Source organism: Formica exsecta, unplaced genomic scaffold (assembly GCF_003651465.1).
Source record: "Formica exsecta isolate Colony F162 unplaced genomic scaffold, ASM365146v1 scaffold878, whole genome shotgun sequence".
NCBI lineage: Eukaryota > Metazoa > Arthropoda > Insecta > Hymenoptera > Formicidae > Formica > Formica exsecta.
In genome coordinates, this window is record NW_021853648.1 from 340,377 (window position 1) to 350,316 (window position 9,940).

Here is a 9,940-nt window from a genome sequence, read left to right on the forward strand (position 1 = left end):
ATCGGAGGAAACGTGAAGAGATCTGAATTAAATATATTTAAATAAATATATTTAAAAATAAGATTTAAAAAAATCGATTATTTTTTAAAAATACATTATATATAAAATATATTAATCACCATTTTTTATTTTTTTCTAAATAATCGGAAACCGATTTAATATATCTAAAAAAAAATAATCGGAGGAAACGTGAAGAGATCCGAACCAAATGTCGAGACATCTGAAAATTTCGGTTGCCGAAACTCCGCACATGCTCTTGTGATTAAAAACACATGCCATTAGTAGTCGTTTTGATATACCCGGTACTTAAAAAATTTCCGGTGTAATTTCTTAGCAAAGAACTTTATCTACTCCCTCATCTTCTTCGCTTCTTTGATTTTAGACAGGATAGCTTACCTAGCTTTACACGTACTCTCCTCTCGATCTTTTTAAAACCGTGCGAAATTTATTCCGCAGAGTGCGCTGTCATACGTATTTTTATTTTTCCGGAAACCTACGCAAGAGATCGACCAAATTTCCGTCTGGCGCATAAAAATTTACGCGCGGTAGTAGTTGGAATGTCGATTCTGCCTCGACACATCGACGTATTTGTTCGATAACATACACGCTGCCTCTCTATTTAATCTTTCTCTTTTTCGCTCCTCGTCTCTTTTGCCCTTTCATGTCGACTACTATTCTGTTTTCGATGAAAAGCTCGGGCCAGTTCGAGCGTAAGCGATGGCGAGTATTCAAAAGTGTATTGCAAAAATTGTGCCGATAGAGAGGCAAATCGCGTTCGCGCAAGTGGCTTCAAAAATTTAACTTTGGTTACCGTATTTCCATGTCGAAACACACAAGAATCGTCCTCCCGATGTCATTGTATATTTTATAATTCAGCAATATATTTTTTTTCACGGCCTTAAATATTATAAATACTCGCGAAGAAGTACAAATAATTGTCCTTTCTCCAACATTCATGCAAATTTATATTCATGCAAATGTATAATTAAGATTAATTGGTCCGTGTGCGGCGCACCGTGATAGATGATAGACATAGAAGTAATGCCTCGAGCACTATATCTCACCGCAACGGTATATTACAACTCTCGCTATTATGCATAAACTGTAGAATGTTTCGAGTAGATAGCGGGGAAAGAATATAAATCATAATTATGAGCTTCTCGACAGCGATATAAGTAGAACCACCGAATCCACAATAATGCCTGGAACCGAGACAAATCAAGAAATCAAACAAACAACGGTTCAGAAGATGTTGTTTGGATTCGCGCGTCACTCGAATAAGCATCAGTCTGTCTAAGATAATCCTATTTCAGGTGGTCCTTTTCTCTCTGTCTCTCTCTCTCTCTCTCTCGAAACGCGTTGTATTCTACTACATCCACTGTCGATGCAGAAAACTAACATCGAATTCGCAGATAAAGGGAACGATAACCGAGAAGAGAAAGGGGGATGGGGGAAATAGAATTCTTCGTGAAAAATTTTCTCCATGCGAGTGGCCTGAACGAAAATTCGAGTTTCGAAAATGATCGTCAAGAGATCGGCGAGGATCTGTGGAAGAAAAAGGATACGACTTGTGTACTCGGTACTTACGTTTCTTTCGGTCCGACGATTTCGCTTATTGCGTGCTATTCGCCAGTCATCTAATAACGGGGGATTGTTTTCCTTCGTAGAGGGAGGGGGAGGGTGGGGAAGCGAGCGAGGCGAGGGCGAGTCGTTTCACCGAATTATTCCGCGCCTTTGGCTCTGCAAGCAGGAAGCATAAAACGAAATTAATGTCGTAATAATCGCGTCGCCGCATAACGTAATTCGGTAAAGCCGCGCGCCCTTGAGACACGGTTAATTCCGTAATAATTGTACTACACGGCAAATTATCACGATTAAATTACTCGATACAGTTTGCGCGTGGACAGATTCTCGACATCGTCCCGCGAACGAAGTCGTTTTAATATGGCAAACCATAGTCTCGAATTACAGAAACTAATTCGGGAGAGAATGTTTCGTGAGGATAATAGACGATAAAAATAAGGGAAATAGTTCCTATATAAACGAATAAATTTGTAAACTATGTACGCAATTGAGATTTAGCTTATAAAAATTAGAATAGAGATATCGTTAAAAATTATTATTAATTAATTCAGAGTTATTAAATATATTATTAAGAATTAATATTATTATTAGATATAAATAATAGATATTTATAATAATATAGTTAATATAGTTAATAATAATATAATTATATAGTTAATATAATTAAGAAAGGAATAGAATTATATACACATTACATTATATTTTAGTAGAAATTAAAGTTGTATTCGTAACTGCAGATAATCATATTTATTCTTACAGGAAATCTCTTTTTGTCAAAATTCAATGTGAGTATATTTCGATTCGTTTCCTTTATTCGATCCGTGAATGAAAAATAGCGTGTGCATGAATAAGAAAATTAAGACACAAGTGTCGTCAATTTTTTAACAATTCTTTTTCAGTCTTGTCTGTGCGAAGAAACGTCATACGCGAAAGCTTCATCAATTGACATTCTCACTGCCTATTTTTAGCGCTAAATACGATTGTCCGACATCCTCATCTCGTGCCCGCACACTGAATGCGATCTTCCCGTTAGACAAGCGGAACTCGTGTGAATTCGGCTTATCTCGGGCATAGATCGCGAAAAAAGGGGGCTGCGCATTCAGCGGCAAAAGTAAATTTCTTTTATCGACTTCCGAAAAAAGTGCGGCAATTTGCGCGATCGTATCGCGCATATGACCTGAGATGCGAAACATGTATATTTCGAAAGCCACCGGATGTGTGGTTTTTTTTTAATTACAACTTTTACAATCAATTCGCGAAGCTAATTTTTTTCAGAGAGAATATCGAAATATATATATCATCGTTTATTGCATTTTTTCAATTTTCGATATTATATATCTTTATATCAAATTCCAAATAGAAATTATAAAGCTTAATTGACATTAAAAGTTATTGAAAAATGAGGGAAATAAAAATAAAAAATATTTAAAAAATTCGTAGTGTCATTATCATATTCAACCGAGTTAACTCCATTTCCTCCGGTTATAATGATTCAAAAGCATGATTTAAGAGATCTTTTTTCTGTGTTCTTTCCTCGTCACGAATTATACATATAATAGCTCGCTATAAAACTCGATATCATTTATAATAGTCGAAGACTATAAAGGAGTGGCGTATGCTTGTGCTGCACCGCAAGATACGCGATGTTCGTTTTCGAGATGACGACGGAATCGCCGTCAGACAACAAAGTCGTCTCTACGTATCTATCTACTGTTCCTCGTTTAAAGGAAACACGTCCGATACGAAGCCTGCCCGAGCAAAGGCGGGAAAATATTCGCGCTACGCGCATAGTCGTGGAAATAAAAAGAGATCAGCAAGAGAAAAAACAAAATCGCATAGCGACGGTTCTCACAAAGAAAGAGAATACAAAGAGAGAAAAAAAGAGAGAGAGAGAGAGAGACAGACTAAAGACGCAAACAGACAGAGATACGGGATGAAAAGCGGAAGAGTGAAAGCGGAGATAACGAACGAGCGAGAGAAGGAATGGAACAAAAGGCGAAGGGGATGATGGAGGTAGGGGGGGGGGAGGAAGAGAGAAGGACAAGGGGAGGATGGGCAAGAGGGGGAGGGTGGCTGCGGGCGAATGACGTTGATGAAATGCTTCTCAGCGGCGAACATGTAACGCGACCTCGGCGGATCGAGATAAACACATTCGCGAGTTGGATTCCTGCATCATCTCCTCTCCTTCCCCCTATTATCTTTCTTTCTCCCGCCGACCCCTCTCCACCCGATCGTATCCCGCCACATTCGCGCGACGGCTCTTTCTTTAATCCATCTGAGCTTTATCTCATTGACGAGATAGTTGCCTCGACCAGAGATACGTCCGAGTTCTCGCTGGCTATACCTATATCCGTCTACGCTCCTCTCCGGTCGGCCGGTCGGCGCGCGCCCATGATCGGTTTTAATCAGTGATTCGAATCGACTCGATTGAAATTGGCCCGAGCCGCGATTGAAGCCCCGGCATCCGTGCACTCTATTCCATAAAACTGAAATCGATACCAGGCGTCGTTCGGTTTGCTCACCGCAAAGCTCGCGGCGGAATTTCGCGCGTGAAGCATCGAGAAGTCACACAGCACCGAAATTAGAAGGAAAAAAAAAAAATAATAATAATGGCTTTAAAACGTCATTATTGCTCAAAGATCACAATTTTGAAAATAAAATAGATTTTAATTTAATGCTGATTTTATATAAATATTAACACTCATAAAATCAAAAATCTTTATCCTGAAATAGTATAATTGACATTTCGTGCACTCGTGGATAGATTTGACATATAAATTATTTCTCAAACATTTTTATTAATAAGTATACAATGTTTATTCTCCCTCTCTCTCTTCTCTCGTGCATAAAATGTACTAATAAATACAAATAAATTATTTCTCCTAATTTTCTTCTTTTTCAAATTAATAACTGTTCGAAGACAGTTATTATATTTTCGCATTTAATTGAAATCTCGTCTGTTTTCCGCGCGCAAAAAAGAGATTGACTTGAAATACTGACTTCGACGACACCGAGAACAGCGAATCGATAGGAAGCAATGTATGGAAAGAGCGTATTGCTGATCCCCCACGACGTTATACCATACGCATACTAATATATTCATTCTTACTTATAAGTCCCAGCATACGTAAACGCGGCGAGCCTACGTAATATCAAGATTCCCAGAGTACGAACGAGGCGACGGTTTACTTGGGCGTTTAAAAGCACGCGTTAATACAAGACGCGGGAGAGGAGGAGCGCAAGAGAGGGCAAACTTAAGGAAGAAAGATTAAGCGACTCTGGTGCAAAAGGGAAACGGAGGCCGCAGCTTCCGCGTGTTCATCGCCGACTTATCGGCCAAAAGTTCTATCCGCGAGCGAGCTTTGGCAAGCTCGCTTGCTCCTCTCGAGATTTGCTTAATGAGAAAAGTGAATGGAACCGGAAAATGCGGCCTGCGTGTATGTATCTACTACCGAAAGTAGCAGTAAATGCAAACGAGTTCTTTTCATGCTTACATCGTCGTCCGAGAACACTATTTCGGTGTAAATTATATATAAAGTCACACTGCTTGGCAACTTTTTCCTTCCCGTCTCCTTCGGATGATCGTACAACACTACTCTTCCTCCGCGATCTTGTGCTTCGAACGAGTTTATCTATACACTGATAACGGCTCTATGACCTCCGAGAATCTCTCGCAAAGGTTTATCCGACAACCTTGTCTCGTGTATGTTATGTGTACGCGTACACGCTCAAGTAGACGCAAAACATATATACACACACAAAGGAAAACATATCATGTTCTTTTTTCAAAATTTTACTGAACGAGTAAGTTTGTACGGGAAAACTTGCATCGACCTTCTCTTATCGCGCGTGTTTTATCTTTTGCTGGATTCGTCAGTGAACGTGGAAATGTGAAACGCTGCTTACAAAAAACCGATAAGAACTGATAGCGAGAAATAGATTCAAAATTTATATGCATAATTTTATCGTAAGCGTTTTTATCCAATCCCGACTATTGATATAAAAACAGTAGCCTATTATTTATTTTATTTTTATCTTTTATTATTTTTTTTTTTCCCCGATAAATTATTCTTCTTTTATTCTTTTATCATACATATTTTAAAGAATTAAAATATTTATTGAATGTGTACGCGCTTTTCTGTACAAATCTCTGTGAAATGTATCCAATTTGATGTGATTCGGTATTAATATGTGGATCTATCTTTGATTTAACTTCAAATTGTATGTAATAAAAATAAAATATTGTAACCTATCAATGCGGAGAAAATACAATCATTAAATTTAAATTGAAGAATATAAATAAATTGCTTATTCGCCGTTAATTTGTACACGTATTATTGCAATAAAAACAAAATAAAACAGTTAACATAATTAACTGCAAATGTCGGATGAATAATCTGACATATTAATGAATCAAAAACGCGATTTGATTATATTTATTTTCTTTTTCATTCAATTTCATCGAACGTTTTAACTAGAGCTGCGTAGATGTAATAAAAGTATGATTTGTTTACACGCGTGTACAAAAACACATGTACGGTATATTCTCTTCATTATCCAGGACAATTGGAGTAGGGGGAGGAGATTGGTATGGATAATCGAGAAACACGAGCAATCCGAGCACATACCGTACTTTATTGAGGCACAAACATTACTGTATGACCGTAATTTATTCGTGATATGCATAATACATACACAACAATATCTACGTATGAGTGATCGTTTAATACGTTTGTGTAAATAATTCGCGATTTTCGTTTACCTCTGGGGACTCGGTAATGAATCATTTTATTCAAGCACGTTATTTCTCATCTTCATCATTAGTCATTAGCAATTTACGATAGCGCGTTGATAATCTGCAAACAGGATAAACCCAGCACGGATAATTACATTGTATATGTATATTTTTGTACGATACTATTTTAAATAATAAATAAACTATATTTAAAACGAGTCACTTTGAAAGAAATGCGTGCCCGAAATGCTCAATTCCGGATAAAGAAAACTAAGCCATCAAAATTTCACAGAATTTTAACACGTTCGTTTACCTGAGATTTTTCGGTAAGTGCCAGGAACCGATTTATAGGATGCCTCAACAAGCTGTTTTTTTTTTAAACGTTATTAAAGATAAAAGAATTTTTTTCGTATTTGAGGGCTTCCATTTTACAGGTAGACCACCGGTATTTGACTTCCAGATAGAAAGAATTTTCTGCTCTTTTTTTCTCTCATAAAATTTCAGTCATATAAATTATCGAAATAATTTTGTTTAAGAAATATTCACTAATTATTTAAAATTATATATCTTATTAACATTAAATATGTATATGTGTGTGTATGTGTTTCCGCTGAGAATCCTGAAACTATTAGCTTCAGACCTTATTAAGTCTGGAAACTTATCATCCGTCTCTGGTAAATGCACAATTCTCTAATGGCAGCAATTCTCTAATGAACGTACTTTTGTCAAGTACAAGATTAAACATACAGATATAATGACGTCAACGGACGCGTAATAAGCGCGTATTTACGTATGAATATCTTTCAATTTTTGACACGTGCGAAATAACTTGTGTACGGATAAATTTACACTTGCTTCTTGCATTATATAAGAAACGTGATAATCTATTTATAGTTACAAAATGGTCAATAAATAAAGGAAGACGCCCGTAGGGATATAATGGAGGAACGTACTCTGATTTATTTGGCCTCCAGCTTCTTAGAGCACGTGTTGATGGTTCGACGCCTAAATCCCTACTGTTTTATTTCGCACCTATCCGCAATTCTAACACCTCTCACATGTTTATTTATCACACATGTATCTCTGTTGTTATTAAGAGTATCCAATTACAACGCGTCCTATACACGGCACGTATCTTATACACAGACTCGTATCCCCTCCAATCAATTTAATACATTTCAAAGAAATCTATAATTAAAAAAGTTATTGAAAAAACAAACAAAAAGGTTATTAAAAACATTCAATTAAGTTATACTCTCTGTTTACACATTGTATGAAATAAATGAAAACAAGCAAACCATACTTTTATTACAAAAATTAAAAATTGCTTTTCATATAAGATTAATTTTTCAATTTCTATATTAATTAAATTTCTTCTTTTTACTCAAATTTAGTAAATATTATTATGTATGTGAATTTAATTACAAATTTTAAAAGTTCTAAATTACCATTTTTTAATATCCGATATATTGCGATGGTATGCATAAATTTTCCTCTTTTTCCTCGTCGATGAAGATGTGCGATTTTTACCCAGGTTACACAGAAAAAAAAAAAACGAACGGCTTGAAGAATTATTTATGAGCTTTCGAACCCCGAAAGATAAGAATTCGAATTCTTTTTAGCTGAATGTACGCGAGTCAAAAATGAACAGAACCTTCCATAAAAAAAAAAAAAAAAAAACTCAAATCCTTCTTCAGATATAGACGGGGACAAATTTTTTATCCCGAGAGGTTCGGAAACTCGTAAAAAGCTCCATAATTCCAATTTGTTCCTGCTTCTATTCCCGCGCGGTGGGACGCCCGGTTGTGAGAATAGGGGTAAGATTGTAAATGGGGGAGGGGGGGGAGGGGAACCCTTCCTCGCGTAGTTACGAGTATATCGGATAGCGTTGGCAGGTCGGAATCGACCGGCGTAAGAGCGACATTAGGTTTCGCGCGGTCGTGCCAAACGGCGTGGCTCGTTTCACGCACACACGCCGGTCCAGAGAATAGCGCGGGCTCGGTGATGCTGCGTCCGCCTAGTTTATCGATCGTCCGTCGACTAAAGAGACAGAGACAGAAGAGATAGATAGAGAGAAAGAGAGAGAGAGAGAGAGAGAGAGAGAGAGAGAGAGAGAGAGAGGGAGGGACGTCGTATTCAAAAGTGCTTCGAGCCCCAACCGAGAAGCTGCCATTATTCTTGCACCCAGGTTCGCGTCATCCATCATACAACGTTGGGGTGCATCGCAACGTTAGCGTGCACCCACAAGCGCGCGCGCGCGCGCAAAAGGGGAAGAGAGAAAGAGAGAGAGAGAGAGAGAGAGAGAGAGAGAGAGAGAAAGAACGCGTACGGACGTGCACCGGCACACAGCGGCTAAGAACAAAGCCGGCGGCAAATGACAGCAGTAATTTTCGCAAACTGTTGTGGGACGCGCGGCTGTGGCATTCTCTTCAGGCAACGCGCGTTTCGCGCCGCGAATTTATTCGACTTGCTCGTCGAAGAACGAAATTTTCTCTTGCCCGATGAGACTCTCGCACTCGACGACGAGCGTTTGATCAATTTTGCCTGTATTATACGGATCAAATTAAAATTTTGATTACCAAGTATCATGGCAAACACATTTGTAGTATTTTGATAATAAAGTATATATAATCTTAACAAATATTTTTTTCTTGATAATAAATACAATAAATTGCGTGCAAAAATATATTATTACCGGAGACATTTATTGAAAAAATTCTTATATTATTTTTTGAAATCGATAGTATAATATAAAACTTACTGAAAATTTTTTTAAAATAACAAGAGCTTTGGCAAACACAATAATCTTTCTATCTTTTATCTTTCTATAGTATAGATGCTTTTTACCGCGCGCGTCCTGTAGCATAATCTCCAATTCTCTTTGAATCCTATTCGATATCGCAATGCAAAAACCGCTCGTTGCACTCGAACGATTTCCCCGTGCCTGGTTTAAGGCAAGTAAAATTGGAGAGTCAACTCGCGAAAACGGCCGATCGTGGCTTACGGATATCATTCCCTTTAATTTAATCGCGATTGTTCCACGGAGTTCGTTGATGCGACATTTACGAAACTGCGATGCATCTGATGCCATTCGAGGTGCAAAGAAACGCGAAGAGATAAACCGCCAAAAATATATCGATAAATGTAAAAGATAAAACGGGAAAATTTCATTATTGCAGTTTTTATACATTTTTAAGATTATCAAAACGAGAAGCAGAGTTAAATTCCATTTACAGTTTTCGTAATTACTCGGGCATTCCATTGATAAAAAATTTAAGAAGTTTATCGCGCAGAATAATAAATTGACCGAATTTTGCTTCAACAAATCGCGCATTCCAAACAAATATTTGAATTATAAAACAATTTAATTACGTGAAATTGTAAAAGGTATGTCATATAACTTTATAACATTCGCGCGCGCTTTTTATCGCAATAATGAGATTGATAATCCCTGCATTGATTATTCCGAAGCTATTGAACTTTCCGCTTCAAGTTTCATGAATCTCGCTTTTCTCAACAAAAGTTTAAATTAAATTGTAGGGTTATTTGCGTAATATGAATCATTAAAGACTCTCAAAGGAACAGTTTCACATAAATATAAATATACATATATATAATATA

At 37.2% G+C, this 9,940-nt stretch overlaps 1 protein-coding gene across 3 annotated transcripts in view; it reads right to left on the minus strand.

Annotated features, from left to right (window-relative positions):
• The window catches only part of LOC115244909, a 91,859-nt gene that overhangs the window by 42,532 nt on the left and 39,387 nt on the right, over positions 1-9,940 (minus strand). Inside the window, exons 1-2 of one of the 3 annotated variants that reach the window (XM_029822922.1) lie at positions 5,079-5,203; positions 1,588-1,740 (exon numbers count right to left, since the gene is read on the minus strand). The exons of 1 other annotated variant lie outside the window; for it this stretch is intronic. The gene's annotated coding sequence lies outside the window, so the exon portion shown is untranslated. Of the gene's footprint in view, positions 1-1,587; positions 1,741-5,078; positions 5,204-9,940 lie in introns of those variants that run through there. One more of the 3 variants, XM_029822923.1, reaches the window with a different exon arrangement.